This window comes from Urocitellus parryii, chromosome 1, assembly GCF_045843805.1.
Source record: "Urocitellus parryii isolate mUroPar1 chromosome 1, mUroPar1.hap1, whole genome shotgun sequence".
Taxonomy (NCBI): domain Eukaryota; kingdom Metazoa; phylum Chordata; class Mammalia; order Rodentia; family Sciuridae; genus Urocitellus; species Urocitellus parryii.
The window spans coordinates 182,199,018-182,214,323 of record NC_135531.1 but is presented as its reverse complement, the minus strand read 5'-3'; positions in this window follow the sequence as shown (position 1 = coordinate 182,214,323).

Below are 15,306 nucleotides of genomic sequence, written 5' to 3'. Positions count from 1 at the left end.
CGGGAGTCTGGACAGAGGAGGAGAGGAGATGCCAGGATCCTCCGGTCTCCTTCTTGTTTGGCGACACCCCTGGGAGCTGCGGGCTCTCTAATCAGCCTCCTTCCATCAGCCTGTGCTGTGCACTCAGCTCCTGCAACTCTGCTCCCCTGTCCCTTGGGCCCTGGGCATAGTGACAGCTCCCACCATGGTCAGCCCTGGGTACCTTACATCCCAGGTACTTCCCTGAACCCCGAACCCCGAGGCATCTCCGCCAATATTGCCTTCACCTACGTGTCGCTTCAGAAATCTCCCCAAGCCTCTGTCTCCTGCCTGACACCCACAGATGTGCCTCACCTGCTGTTCACCCACCAACTGTCCCCGTCCTCAAATGCCCAGGACACAGGAAGTTCCCAGCTCCCTGCTCCCAGATCGTGAGCTCCAGTGCCTGCGGGCCTGCTTGTTGACACCATTTGCCTCCAAAGGAAGACACATCTGGACCTGCTCCTTGGGTAGTGACCTTACCTCTGCCTCCTCCAGGTGCCCAGCCCACCACCCCAGACTGACAGACTCCACAGGTGCAGGGGTCATAGGTCACCAAAGGGAAGGCAGTGATATGATACTCAGGTGACTTGAGCTGAGGGAAAGGGACAATCCCCTCAGGTGTCTTCTCCCCAGGAGGTGTGAGGGACAGAGGATTATTCTGAATCCAGTCCTCTGGGATTTTTGCAAACACCAGGATTCCAAGAACAGACAGACCCGTGCTGGCCACAGCACTCCCACATCCAAACCAAACCACCCACAGTCCACAGAGCCTTGTGGGAATGTCCACCTTGGAATCATTTCCTGATCTTGACAAGAAACACACACACACACACACACACACACACACACACACACACGAGCCTGGTTTTATTTAGGCCCATGGATATTCATGATATTTGCATTGAGGAAGCAAAGAAAGAGAAAGAAAGATACTGCATCTTCAGGAAGACACGCAGAGCAAACAGGGCTCACCTGTTTGCTTAGGGGATGGAAGAGGTGAAGATCTGCACAGTGTCCCCCCCCACCCCCCACACCTGACTCCCGTCCCCTGGCATAACACTGCAGGTCAACAGACACCACCACATCAGGAGCCCCAGAGGCAGAGCAGGACCTGGTGGACAGCACGTTGACCTGAGCTCAGGCCTCAGAGACAGCCAACCTGGGTAGCTGCATGGATGTCACCCTTGGGCCAACGCCCACCCCAGCCCCACCCCCACCGATCTCACCAGAGCATCCAAACCTGGTGTGCAGGTAGGAAAGTTTCCAGGTGCCCAGCTGGATCGGGGAACAGCATGTAGTGTCTTAAGTCCTAACTGGGGAGTCATCAGGCAGGCATTTGTTTACCCAGCCTCAAGGAGGCTCAGAACGTAAGGGAAGAGAACCAATATTTACCAAGGGCCGGTCAGGGCCTGGCCGAGAGCCAGGGCCTTTAGATCTTTGTTCATTTCACTCCAGGTCCTCAGGCTCTGGTCATGGATGCTGCAAATCATGACAATGACTGATGGTGACAGTGAGGTCTCTGTTGGGATTTTAAAAGGCTTTTTCGGGGTCTTCACGGAGCACAGCACCATACCTTATGTGGCATGCACAGCAACCCTGGGGTATCAGGGATGGCACCTGTGGTTTCCCCCTTCCCTGCTGAGAAAATTGAGGTCCAGGGGACTGGAAGGGTTTTTCCCCCTGGGGGGTTGCATGCTGAGAATGTCCAGGACCAGAGCTGGAACCCCAACACTGCCCTTCCTCTCTGTGGGCTTGGTGTCATACCCAGGGTTGCAGAGACCATGGGCCCCGAGGCTAGAAGGGACTCATCACATCTGTGGGAGTGAATGTCTGGAGACTCATGCCATCTTAAGGAACAGGAGAGATCATTTGCAGACAGAAGGTGTGGCCAGCTGATGAGCAAGGGTGACCTTGTTGTCACCATGTAGGCCTCCTTCCCCAGCCTCCTGTGCTTCTTTGAGGAGCCACCTTGCAGAGAGCTACCCCTTAGCCAGCACTGTTGGTGACCACACTGTCAGTGTCCTGTTGACACAGTGTGGCCTCAGACTGTCACCTCCCAGTATTGGTGTGCAATTTCCAGATGGTCCGTTTTCCCAGGAGTTCATGGCTCTGGGAGGTTGAGCACAAGCTCCAATGTCAGGCACTAACCTGTCCTTGGTGTGGGACTTCCAACAGTCCCCTGCCTGCGGGAGAACCAGAGGTCTGTGGCGGTGACATATTTAACATCATAGTTGGAACATGGGCACGCAGACACATTAGCTCCTTCTCCAGCCTACTCCCTGGGGGCTTCAAGACCTGGACATCCCCAGGTGACACGGTCACCAAGACCATGCCCTTCGAGACAGCCTTCTTGGCCTGTGGTCCAGTTGCCAGTCTTGAGCAGGGTTGGGAGACCAGTTCGTGCCCAGGGAATGGGCAGTGAGGAGCTGTCAGTCAGGGTCTCAGCCTGGGCCCCAGCGAGGCTCAGCTCCTGGCCTTGTTAAAGCCACCTGGCCAGGAAGAAAACCTGTCCTGCCAGGTGAGAGGGCAGGAAGGAGGAAGGAAGCCCACAGAATGCAGAAGTCACTGAGGACTCAAGCAGAGGCCAGTAACAAGGCCAGGAAGAAACCAGGTCACGGCTCCGCATGGGGTCACCTCTGCACCCTTGTGCCTGCAAACACACACACACACACACACACACACACACACACACACACACACACCTCTCTCTCTCCCCACACACCGCCATCTCTCTGGCTTTGACCAGAAGAAAGATCAGGAGGGAGATATCAATATCAGGAGGCCTCCCCAGAGCCAGGGTTGAGCTTGAAGGCTTCGTGGGGAAGAGGTGGGGACAGAGGGAGGGAAGGTCACGCTGGGCCAAGGCAGTGGAGTGAACAGGTATGTGCTGGAGTTACAAGAATCCAGGGTCTCAAGGGCTCAAAGCTGGCAATGCAGAGGAGAGGGAGACACAGCACGTGCTGCGGAGCCAGGCTGACGGGGCTCTTGAGAGAGCACAAGGACAGCAAGGGAGATCTGCTGTCGGGGATCCGCAGCACAGGTCGTGAGAAGGCTACGTTGGGGCCACAGTGGGTCCGTCTCCTGGGGAGTCTGCTTAGGAACTCACCCTCTGGACCACAGGGTGTCATTCCTTCTGCCCACTCCAAGATGGGAATTGCTGTTCCCTGGAGTCCTGCAGCTTGTCCTCCGTGGATGGTGGGTGCACAAGCTGGGAGACAAATCACTGAACTGGATTCGGGGAATTTGTCTTTCCCACCATCCTCTGTCTTGGGAAGCCCTTCCTGGCTCCAGGGGTCTGATGTCCAAGGATCTGGAGACAACTGTAAGAACGCCATGGGCCCCATGGCCCAGTGCATATGGAACAGCCTCTATGAAGAGTACTGGGCCGGGAGCTGCAGGAAGACCAGGAAGGTGAGCCCAGCCTGCTTTCCTGCTGATGGCAGAGAATTGAGCCCTGCATCCTATAATAGGCAGAGATCAATCTGGCAAGGAACATGGGAGCATGACACAGTGTACCTAGGGTCCGCAGGGGAGGAAGGAGATGGGGTTCCCTAACCTTAGGAATGACCTTTGGAATCTTACTGTTGACTCTATCTTGCACATGAACTTAGAATGTTGGCCAATGTTGCTCTTCACGGTTCCCTTGTTCCAGGGAGTGCTGTGCCTCTGCTGCCAAGACCTTTTGGACCTGCTTGTCGGCCTCTCACCTGCCTCTCCTTGGCCAAGTCCCTGCTACCAGCATTGGCCCAATGCCTGCGGGGTTCTGAGCCCCTATTGCCACTTCTTGGATTGCAGAGCTTGGCTTTGCTCTGCCCTTACCCCAGCCTTCTGGAATTTTAAACTCCAGAATGCAAATGAGGACTCTGAACCCATCCCCACCTCCTCCATAAGGCCCAGCTTCCCCTTATCCTAGCTTCACACCTGGCTGCCCTGTGGGTTGAAAGAATCATGGTGGCCTCAAACATGGAACAAGCACTGGGGTCAGTCCAGTGTCAAATGTGAGCTCTGACAACCTCAGCTAGTCCTTTATCCTCTCAGAGCCTCATTCACCTCACCTAAGAGTTCCTGCCTCATGGAATATGTATTAGTCAGCTTTCCATGACTGTGACAAAACACTTGAGATAATCACCTTAAAAGAGAAAAGGTTTATTTTGGTTCATGGTTTCAGTCTGTTGTTGCTTGTCCCTCTATTACTTTGGGTCTATGGCAACATAGTACATCATGACAAAGGAGGCCTAATCCCTTCATGGTGGCCCAGAAACAAAGGGAGAGGCAGAGAGCGAAAGAAGGGAGTAGGGGTCCCAATATTTCCTCCAAGTACATGCCCCAACGACCTTACTTCTACTAGGCCCTGCCTCTCATGGGTCCCACCACATCCCAGCAGTACCACAGCCTGGCCATCCGCCCTTCAGAGGCCATGGCAGATCCAAACTACAGCAAACTGTTTAAAGGTGGCTGAGAGGACAACAAGATATGCAGGGGCGAGAGGTGTCAAGGGGGTCAGTAAATGTGCCCTCACTTCCCCGGCAATGCCACCCTGTGGAACACAGGATGCGTGCCTGAGTTCAGCAGGTGTCCACAGATGACATCCCTATGTCCCATCAACAATGATGGGACTGCGTATTTCACTTGGTTCGATCCCTGGGCTGTCTCTCCCTTTCCTTGATACGATGCAGCAGAATAAATCAGGTCACCCTGATCCAGAGCCGACCTGAGCCCCGGGGCCATGCAGTCTCTGTCCTGTTCCCCTTCGGGCCACTGAGCCCACTGCGTTGACCTCCAGGGAGCAGCAGGGGCACGGGAGGCTTGAAGTTCAGGGCTGGGGACGTGGAAAACTGGACCTCAACCTCGGGGCAGCAGGATCCCTGAAGCACACAGGACAGATGACGGTGGGAAGAGCAAGCTGCCATCCTGGGCCAGGCTCCCTTAGGCCACATGCCTGGCTCGTTTTCATCCTGTAGAGTTAAATACTCTCGTGTTCAAAGCACACCCAGTGCTGGTTCTCCAGTAAGAATTCTAGACCCAGACACCTTAAAAAGCTGCTAGTCCAGGGGTTCCCACACTTTTTTTTCCTGGAAAACAAATTAAACATAATGTTTTAATGCAGGCAGAGTAACTGACAATACATTCCGGTGGAAGACCCTGTCACTGATCCTGAACCCCCAGGCCTCCCCCAAGTTCTCCCCTACTGAAGCCCACTGGTCCTGAAGGACAAGGTGTGAAAATCACTTAGCTACTCCAGCCCTTTAGCACCTACATAAGTGCAGACCTGTGATTTGTGCCCTGGGATGCACGTGAAGGTGGTGACACTGATGTTTATGGAACATCCTCTTGTTCTCTGCTTTGTGTGTGCTGAGCTGATCTCTTATGAGATTGCAAGTTCCGAGTGGACTGTATGTGTGCTACTTCCCTGGGCTCCTCTGCACCCTGGGAAAACATCTGCGAGAATTCTTGGTTGCACTGAAATGAACTGAATCAGCGTCTCCCTTGGATGGATCCTGATATCCTCACCCAGGGGCTCGGGTATGGTAGGGTGGGAATGCTCAGATGGCCCCAGGTCTGTCACCAAGTCTCAGGAGCTCCCAGGTGCTGGAGCACATCATCTTCACAGAGAGAGCATAGAGACCATATCTGGTTCAAGCTATCGGGAGAGCTGGAGGAGGCCATTCCAGGTGTGGGTATGAACTCACCTGGCCAGGTGGGCAGTCTGGTCTGACACAGGGGAGCTTCAGCCCCTACGGCAGTCCAGGAGTAGGGGGCACATTCTCAGACAGGGGTGCCAGTGAAGGAAGCGTCCCTATAAGACACCCTGGGACATTGCTGGAGCTCACGTAGGCACCCAAGCTGGGTAGACTCTCAGTGGGTGAGCCCCTTTGGTTCCCTTTACAGCATGTGAACTGACCATTTTTACTATTTCCGTCTGCAAACACAAAAGCAGGGACTTTGAGGGATTCTGGGAAATCTTACCTAGTAGCAAACAACTAGCAAAGGAGGGCACCACCATTTGAACCCAGTTGCCAGGACCCCAAAGTTCACACCGTCATTGCATGTGGCCTACAATAACCACGCTCCCTACAGATGACCTGAGACAGAGCTGGGTTGGAGGGAGGGACTTTAAGGGATCTTAAAAGTGACTTTGGAATCTAAACTCCTACCCCTGAGTGGCAGCCATGACTTCTCTGTCTGCCTGTTATACACGGGGCAGGAAGCAGTTTCCAAGTCCCATCCAGCATCATTCATCTCAAAAAAGTTTTGAAACCATGAGGAGAGCCAGGTCCCAGCAGCCTCGGAGCCAATCTGTTGTCTCAAAACTCTGGCTCATAGCTTAGCTCTTGTGAATTGAGCTTCTGTAAACATTGATGTGGCTGTGTCCCTGTAGTAGGCTGTCTTTAAGTCCTTTGGGTATAGACGGAAGAGAGGGACAGCTGGATCAAATGGTGGTTCCATTCCCAGTTTTCAGAGGAATCTTCATACTGCTTTCCATATTGGCTGCACCAATTTGTAGTCCCACCATCAATGTATGAGTGTACTTTTCCCCCACATCCTCACCAACATTTATTGTTGTTTGTATTCTTGGTGATTGCCATTCTGACTGGAGTGAGATGGAATCTCAGTGTGGTTTGGTTTTACCTGTCTCTAATCGCTAGAGATGTTGAACATTTTTTTCATATACCTGTTGACAATTCCTATTTCTTCTTCTGTGCAGTGTCTGTTCAGTTCCTTTCTTCATGTATTGAAACAAGCCAATCCCCCAAAACCAAAGGCTGAACATTCTCTCTGATATGTGGCTACTAACACAATAAGGGCAGGCTAGGGGAATAGCAGTTCATTGGATTAGACAAAGGGGAATGAGGGAAGGAAGCAGGGACGGGAACAGGAAAGACAGTAGGATGAATGAGACACAGCTTTCCTATGTTCATATGTGAATGCACGACCAGTGGAACTCCACATCACGTACGTCAGCAAGAATGGCATCCAAAGTGGAATAAGTTTTACTCCATGTGTGTACAATATGTCAAAATAATACCCTACTGTCATGTATATCAAAAAGAACCAATTTAAATTTAAAAAAAAAATCTGGCCCATAGTATTTTAGGTTTGCACCTCGAAGGGCAAGCAGAAACCAGCAAGACACTTCACTGCCACTCCCTGTCACAGGTCCTGTTGATCACGTCCGACGGAAAAATGACCAAATCCCTTATCTGGGGTCGTGTTTACTTTGCTTCTCTTAAGGTCAGCCAATGACTTGTTTGTTGAAACTGAACTTACTTTCCTCTCTCAGTAGAGGCCACCAGGAGCAGATAATCTGTTTGACCATTCAGTCAACACAGTCCTACGTGGACACTGCAAAGTGAGGCCCGGGTCTCAGGCAAATGCCCCTGGAGATGACTACATAGCTGATACATAGTGGCTCTTTCTTGATCTCTTGGGTCTTTTCTCTGTTTTTTGTTTTGCTTTTTTTTGTTTGTTTGTTTTCTTTTGCATGGTGGAAAAAAATCATTGCCACTTGTCCTTTATCCTCCCCCATGGCCCATGTGTGTCTGAGCACGCTCCTATGCATGTGCACAGGTGTGTGCTGGGGGTCTTGGAGAGTTGGCCACTCACAGTGCCAGGTCCCAAGGCAGCTACATCATGGGTGACTCAAGGCAGCAAGTCCTTGCTATTCAGCCTGGCCTACCACGCTGGCCCTCCACACTGGTCAGGTGGGTAGCTTTCCCAATAGCTCCCAGCCTCTCTCCCCTCACACCTGTGACCACCCAGGGGTGTTGCAGGCTTCTTGCTTGCCCCACTCAGATAAAACCCCCTCTTCTTGTTGACTGAATTCAAAGAGAAAGGAAGAACTGGTTTCCTCTGATGCTTTTGAAAGTAGTGAGCTCCCTGTCTTGGGAGGTATTCAAATACACCTCCCGAGGGAAGAACGTGGGAGAAGGCACTCCAGCATCCTGTGGAGCAGAGACAGAGGCAACATGGAACTGGTTGACAGTTAAGGTCTTTTACAACTTTGGCATCCTCTGACAAAGGGCCCTGTGCCCAAGAACTTGGCTGCAATTCAAGGGAAAAGGTGGGTCTCAAAGTCTACGGTAAGCAGTCCCCAGGGGCACTCTGGTCCTTCGCTCTGGGTCCATCCAATAAGGCTCGCAGCCATCTGTGCTGGAGCCAGGATGCGGCCAAGATAGGGAGACAAGGAAAGCCCTCTGCCCTGTGGGGAGACCCTGTCCCCTCTTGAGGGATAGGGCTGTGGGCCACCACTCCGGTGGGCAGCATGGCTTCCCTTGCCAACCTGCACTGAGCCCCTCCCATGTTCCCAGCTGGGGCCAGGGGCAGTCACCACGTCACCTCCTCTAAGCCTCACAACAGCTCTCTGGGGCAGGACCTGGCATCTGACTAGAGCTCAATAAATATTTGCTGAATGAACGGAACGGTTCCCCTAAGCAGCCCGGACAGCCAATGAGGCCCGGTTCCCACGAAGGACGCCACTCTGCTCCAAGCCTCTGCTTGATCTGTAGGAGGCCCAGCCTCTTCTGGGTCTTCTCCCACGAGTGTCCCAGCTTCCGTGGGGGAGGGAGGCGTCTACCTGCACCCACAGCTCCCACAAGCGCTGTTTGCTGCCCTCCTGCCAGAGAAGCAGAAACCCATCCTGCCAACCTATGGGGACCAGGGCCACATCTTGGGGTCATGGGCTGGGGGTCCCTGCTGCCAACAGTAAGAGATCCCCACCACTGCCATGCTGCCCAGCCCTGAGGGGGAGACAGAGATCTGCCCAGACTGTCAATGTACAAATATTTGTCATGTGCCTGTCACGGGCACCCGAGAACTGGTGTTGCAGCTGGCTGGGCGGGGCCTCCAGAGACAAGCAGCTGAGCTGGCTGCGATGGAGGGGTCCCTTGGCAGCGTGTCTTGGGTTCCCCAGAGCTGAGCTCCTAGTGATTTGGCACTTTTAGTTCTCTCTCTCTCTCTCTCTCTCTCACACACACACACACACACACACACACACACACACACACCCTCTACACAGTTTTTCCTCAAGCAGGTCTTTGTCCCAGGGCACTGGCTCTGTGGGGATTTCCCTTTCATCCAGTGCGGGGGGGGCCCCCTCTCCTGACCCTGAGCTATGGGGCTCACAGCAGCTCCCTAGCCTGGCTTCCCTGTGCTGAGAGTCCCTCCAGAGCCTGGCTGTCTCTGAAACCTGGCCTCACTTGGGGTCACAGAAGAATATCAGACTTGTCCACAATCATCCCTTCTTGTTTCCGGGTAGATTCAGGTTCCACCACTTGGAATGTGGCCGAGGAATATCCAGCCCCGAGTGCCCATGGGGAAGTCCTAGGTGAGACAGGCCTCAGGGCCTTGGCACCTGCTCTGCGGGGATGTCCAGTGTCTTACTGTAGGCCAAGCACAGAGATTCGGGGTGAGAAAGGACAGAGAGACCTCAATTCTGCCCTTAACAAGAAAAGTGGCTTTTACCAAGGGAAGTCAGGATTCTCCAAAAGAAAGGGTCCCTCCCCCATCTTAGACAGACCAAGAAGAGTGGTTTCCCAGGGCAGATATCCGGCACCACTCAACTCATCTGCAGAAGGCTGAGAACCAAGGGCTACGTCCAGACCCAGGTTTATCCCAGGCCCTTCTTCTAGCTCATGAGTCTCTTGCAAACAGAAATCACATGTGGGTAACTGCTGCTGTCTCCGTGCCTAGTATGTAGCATGGAATCAAAGGCTCCAGCATATTTTCAAACAGACTGGATCTCATCAATCCAGACAATCATTTTTATTCATTAATTTAAATTCATGGCCTTTCTTTTCTTTTATTTCTTTATTTATTTTGTTTCTAGGGATTGAACCCAGGGATTCTCTACTCTGACCTACACCCCCTAGCCTCCCCACCCCCTTTTTAAAAATTATTTTTATTTTGAGACAGAGTCTGGCTAAGTTGCCCAGGCCAACCTCAAACTTGTGATCCTCCTGCCTCAGCCTCCCAACTTGCTGGGATTTCGGGCGAGCACCACCATGCTCAGCTGAACTCATGGTTTTCAATCAGTAAAAATTGCTTTTGTTTTTGCTCTTGTCCCTAGGCCGCTTCCTTTCCTCCTGTCCCAGAGCTTGGTTGCAGAGGACCAGGGTCAGCAGTGACCGCTCCCCATCTCATGTTAACACGGGTGGTTTAACTACTTCCTGGGCTGCCCTGGTGAGGGAGGGGATCTTAACTGAGAGGAGAAGTGGATGACCCTATGGAAGGGCCATACAGATGGTTCCAGGAGCCATAGGCATCGGGACAGGGCAGAGGCTCAAGGAGGCACAGTCGGGGACGGACTCAGCTACGCTGTCACCCTCGTGCCTGGAGGTCTAGGCCTGGAGGGCTTCGAGAATTTGCTGAGAGTCTCCAGGGCCACAGAAGAACTTGAGGCAGAAGCCACTGAGTCCCATTCATGCAAGGTCAAGCAAAGCAAGAAAAGACCTTGAAGCCCTAAGCACTAATTCCTAGGGCCTTGCTGAAATTGCAGGGAGGGAGATCTGCAGGGCCCCCAGCCAGCTAGGGGTGGCCCTTGGAAATCAGCAGCTCTTTCTAAGTCACCGCAGAGCCAGCATCCCTGAACCCTCCCAATAGAGTGTGACGCCTTCATTGGAAATCTTGAAGGATGAAAATACATTTCACAGCCACAGGTCATTCCCCCAGCTCTTGGCTTTCTGGAACCTCCAATGCTCTAGAACTGAGAATTCTGCCAGGCGAGTGGGGGAGTGTCCGTGTGTCTCCAGGGGGTGTGTCATGAAGACACAGAGATGAGAAGGAGCACCAGGGCACTGAGAGTGCCTCCTAGGGGGGGGGGGGGAGGCAGCCAGAACATGTAGTGTGAGGGAAGAATATTCTAGATTGAAGAATAGTCTATGTTGAATATTCTGAGTGACAGAGAGGCCAAGGGCTAGAGCTCAGTGGGTAGCAGGGCAAGTAAGGAGGGGACCAAGCAGGGGACACAGAAAGCAGACCAAAGTGTCTGGTTTTTGTTCTATGAATGGTGAACTATTCCCACCTACCCTGTGCCTGGCATGGTGGGGGTGCAGAATCCCACCCAGCTCAGCACATTTTGGCATGAGTTAGTTCACACCCAGAGAGGGAAGGCCCCAGAGGGTAGGGCAGTTGAGCAGCACGGAGGGGGACTTCAAGATCACTCCACTTGCTCATCGGAGAACAGAGCAAGGGTGGACCCAGGAGAGTTGTTGGAGAGACTACTGCATCCGTCCAGGCAGGTGGTGATCATCTGGCAGGGAGTGAGAATCTCCCCCCAAGATGCTGCAGAAAGTCTGCTGACGCTCATGGACCCAAGTCAACTGGAACCTCCAAAGAATCAGTGTCAGGTGCTTTGCCAACACTGTGTGAGATGCTCTTTTGTGGGTTCTGGCTCTGACTGTGTGAATTTGGGTAAGAGACATTGCCTCTCTGAGACTCACCCACAAATGGGACAGAGGTATAGTAGGTGGCAACACCATACCTGGCCACCTGTGTGTTGGACCCAGTGACAGTTCTCCATGCCAGGCCAGATGGGTCCTCTGAAGTGCCTTTCTCCTCTCTGCCCCAAGGGGCTAGTTTGCAGCTGGGCCGCTCAGCCAGGTGAGATCAGGTGTTCACACAGGGCTCGGCAGAGTGGGACCTCTGACCTAACAATTCTACCTCTAAGGGATTGCCCAGGGAAGCAACTGCCGCAGTCTGGCTGGGCACAAAATCACGAGCCACTCACAGCCTTGTAGATTCAAACAGCATACCTACTTGGCTAATGGCTCTCAGCAACCAACCAAGATCACATTTATAACCAGCACATGTCATTGTGGCACGTTTATAATGGTGAGAAATTAGAAATAAGTAAGGTGTCCCGCTCTGGAGAGAGGGTTGGGTCTAGGTAGTCCTGTCACTCAGTGGAAGAGTGGAAAGGTGTTAAAGGTGATGTTTACCCACAACTTCTCATCCGACAGGGGATCCTCTGTGAGAGGTTAGGTAGAAAGTGTGTACTTTTACCTGGATGAGGAGACCTTGTGCTCTGCCATCAGACTTCTGGTTGAAATTCCATCCCCCCTTTTCTTTAGTATGTGGGAGCCTGGGTTTATCAGCTTCTAGAAGCTTTGACTTGTACCTGTCTCAGGTGATGGACCAAGGCAGGTGAATGAAGGATATTCAGGGAAGCGGGAGCCATCTGTCCATGCTAAGGTAGTCACTTCGTCAGCTACTCAAAAACATCTGACGCTCATGCATGAAGGGCCAGGCAGAAATGTACCTGCTACCTGTCGCCAGGTGAATTCTTTTTCTTTCCTTTACTCCACTGCTGTCTCCAAGTGTTCTCTGCACAGCAGAATCTGCTGGGTGCCCCACTCTTGGCCAGATGTCCCATCACTGCTGGGTCCCCTTAGGGGCCATGGGGAGACTGTGAGTGGTCAGAGCTGCCCAGCAGCCCCCGAGCACACACCTACGGACACACGATGGCAGGTGCTGCAGGGCCCAGCACTGCCCCAGGGCTGTGAGTCCCAGGAAGGAAGTGAGTCATGTGCTCTGGGCACCGAGGCCCAGGGCTGAGGCCAGATGCTGCCCTGGAGCTGGTTTTCCCATCAGAAGTGCGGGGGGTGGAGGCCGATCTTCCAGTGGGTGTCCACTTGCTGCTCACCCAGGATGACTAACAGTGCTGGAGCACCTTCAGCCTCTGGCCAGCACAGGTGGGCGACTGGAGCTGCCAGGGCCAGACTGGCTGCTGGCCTGGCACGGAGGCCCCTGAGTCATGAGAACAATGGCTCTCTCTCTAAACCATCCCTCCAGCTCTGGCTAAAGACCTATCCCTTTCCCTAACCCCATTCCCAAGGAACTATGCCCTGAGAAATTAGGAAGCTGTCACAATCCTGTATTAAACCCTGCCTATGCCATCATAACTGTGTCACCTTGGGTGAATCACTTAACTTCTCTGGTCTTCCTTTCCTCTTCTGTAAACTGGGAATCAAATCAGGACATTCCTCACGAGGCTGTTGAGAGAATTGCATGAGGCAGTGCTCAGAAAACCCACACAGAGGATCTGCACAGGGTAGGGATTTGATTCACAACCACTCCCTCCTTCTCTGGTCTTCTTTGCATAGGACTTTCTGATTTAGATGACGAGCCTGGGTCCCCAGAGGGCTACTCCATGACCTAACCTGGAGCTGTTACTCTTGCCCACCACCAAGGGTCCTTGGCTTTGCTCCCCTTCTCTCAGATGCCAGAGGCTGATGTATGGATGGTGGACCCTGCTCTTGGGGGAAGATGGCAGATGACATGGTAACAGGAGTCTTCCCCAGTGCCAGGGGACCCAGAGAAAAGTAGTCATGGGAACTTAGTTCCCCTTGACACCCTTGTACCTTAAGGCACTGTGAACTCAGTCCACACTGACAGCTGCCTGTCCTGCCTCCTCGGTCAGACACAGGAGGGCCAGGGGGGCTGGGGAGCTGTGGGTCACAGAGGCGTGAGGAAGAGACACTTCCTGGGGGGAGCACCCTCCACGGGGTCGCGGGTGGAACCCTGGCTCTGCCACCTATCAGCTCTGTGACCTTGGGCCACTGGCCTCAGCTCACTGGGTCCCTTCCTCTGCAAAGAGGATCAACAGTAGCAACCAGCAGGTTTGTTGTGAAAGAGGGAGGCCGTCAATGAATTGCGCAATGACCATGCAGAGGCTGAGGAAGGCCAGCCATTTTTCTGGAATGGCCTTTGTGTGTGACTCATTTTCTTAGAGTGACATAAGAGACTGATAGGACACTCCTGCTGTCCCGGAGGTGTTTCTCAGACCCATCACTTCAACAGGCCTCCCGAGGAAGGGCTGCCAGCGGGTTCCTTAGACTCGGGCAAAGGAAACCTGGGTCACTTCCTAAGGTCACCGAGCTGGCAGACTGGGGGCAAGGATTCAGCCAAGGGTTTTCTGCCCACTGGACACACCTTCTCACTGCCCGCCAGCCGCCACCCCCAGCTCTGTGGCCGCCAGGTTGGGTGACTTCCTGGTCTCTGTGAGGCTACCAGGGGACACCACCCCAACCCTTGACACCCCAAGACAATATCCTGGTGAGCCTTCAGGGCCAGGGAGACTGCAGGAAGAGAATCACAGAAGAATGTGGTGGGAGGGACATACTCTGTCACCCAGTCCCGCCCTCGAAACTCACCCAGCCATGGATTTGTGCTTCGAATCAAGCCGGATTTCAACTGGGGAGATGGCGGGGAAGCAGCCCCCACGGAGGGCAAGGCCCAGGGAAAATTACAAATCCAGACGGGGCTCCAGGTCAGGTGAGAGGACCAGCCTGGCCAGACGGAGAATCCAGAAAGGGGACTTGGGCAGCGGGGGCCACAGTCAGTCAGGTCAGGAAGAGGGAAGGCCTCATCCACGGGTCTGGCCTGCTCCTTCCTTCGCCCCTTGCCTCCCACCAGAGCCGGTGGCCCTGTCCCTGGGGGTGGGCAGGATTGGCATACTCCAGAAAAATCTTCTCTAGGGTGCCTATCAGCATTTCCCCCGCTCCCCAGCGGGACAGGCTGCGTGATAAGAAATCCAGGAAGTTCAACGAACTCACCACGCTCGGACATCACCACGGTGTGTGCCAGAACAAACAGGGCCTGGCGCTGGGTTGCAAGGCCCTGTCCCAGGGCAAACACTGTCCCTTGCCAAATAGGGGATTGTTTTTGCAAAGGCTGTGTGTGTGCTTGTGGGCAAGAGGAGAGCGGTTCCGCCAAGCCCCTGACCACTCACTGCCCCGGCTCCAACGTCAGTCCTACTGACCCTTCTCCAAGGAGGGGCCAAGGAGGAGAGGAGACTCTCATGACCATCGGGGACAGATACAAAGTCATCACAAAAAAAAAAAAAAAATGTCGAGGAGGAGGAGGAGGAGGAAATCTTAGTCATAAAGCTCCTAAATAACAGCAAAAAACCACGCAGGAAGCTTCCTGCAATCTCTCTGTATTACCAGCACATCTTTCACCTGATCTTAAAGGGCCCTGTGGGGTTGGCAGGTCGAGTAGGGACAGGCTGGCCCACCAACAGGGAAAACTGAGCTGCAGTGCTTAAGGAAGGTGCCAGAAGGTTCGACAGGGCATGGATTTTAACAAGAGCCCCACTATAAGCCTTAGGCAGGTCCCCCAGCTCGGCAAACCTCAGTTTCCTCCTGTGTCAAATGACACATTGCAGCTGTCCCTCGCAGAGGTGCTGGGATCCACTGAGGTAAGGGCCTTGAAGGCTCTCAACTGTGCACCTGGCCAGTACTGGGCTCTCAGAAGAACAGATTCCATCTCAGATCGAGGGTCCCATGC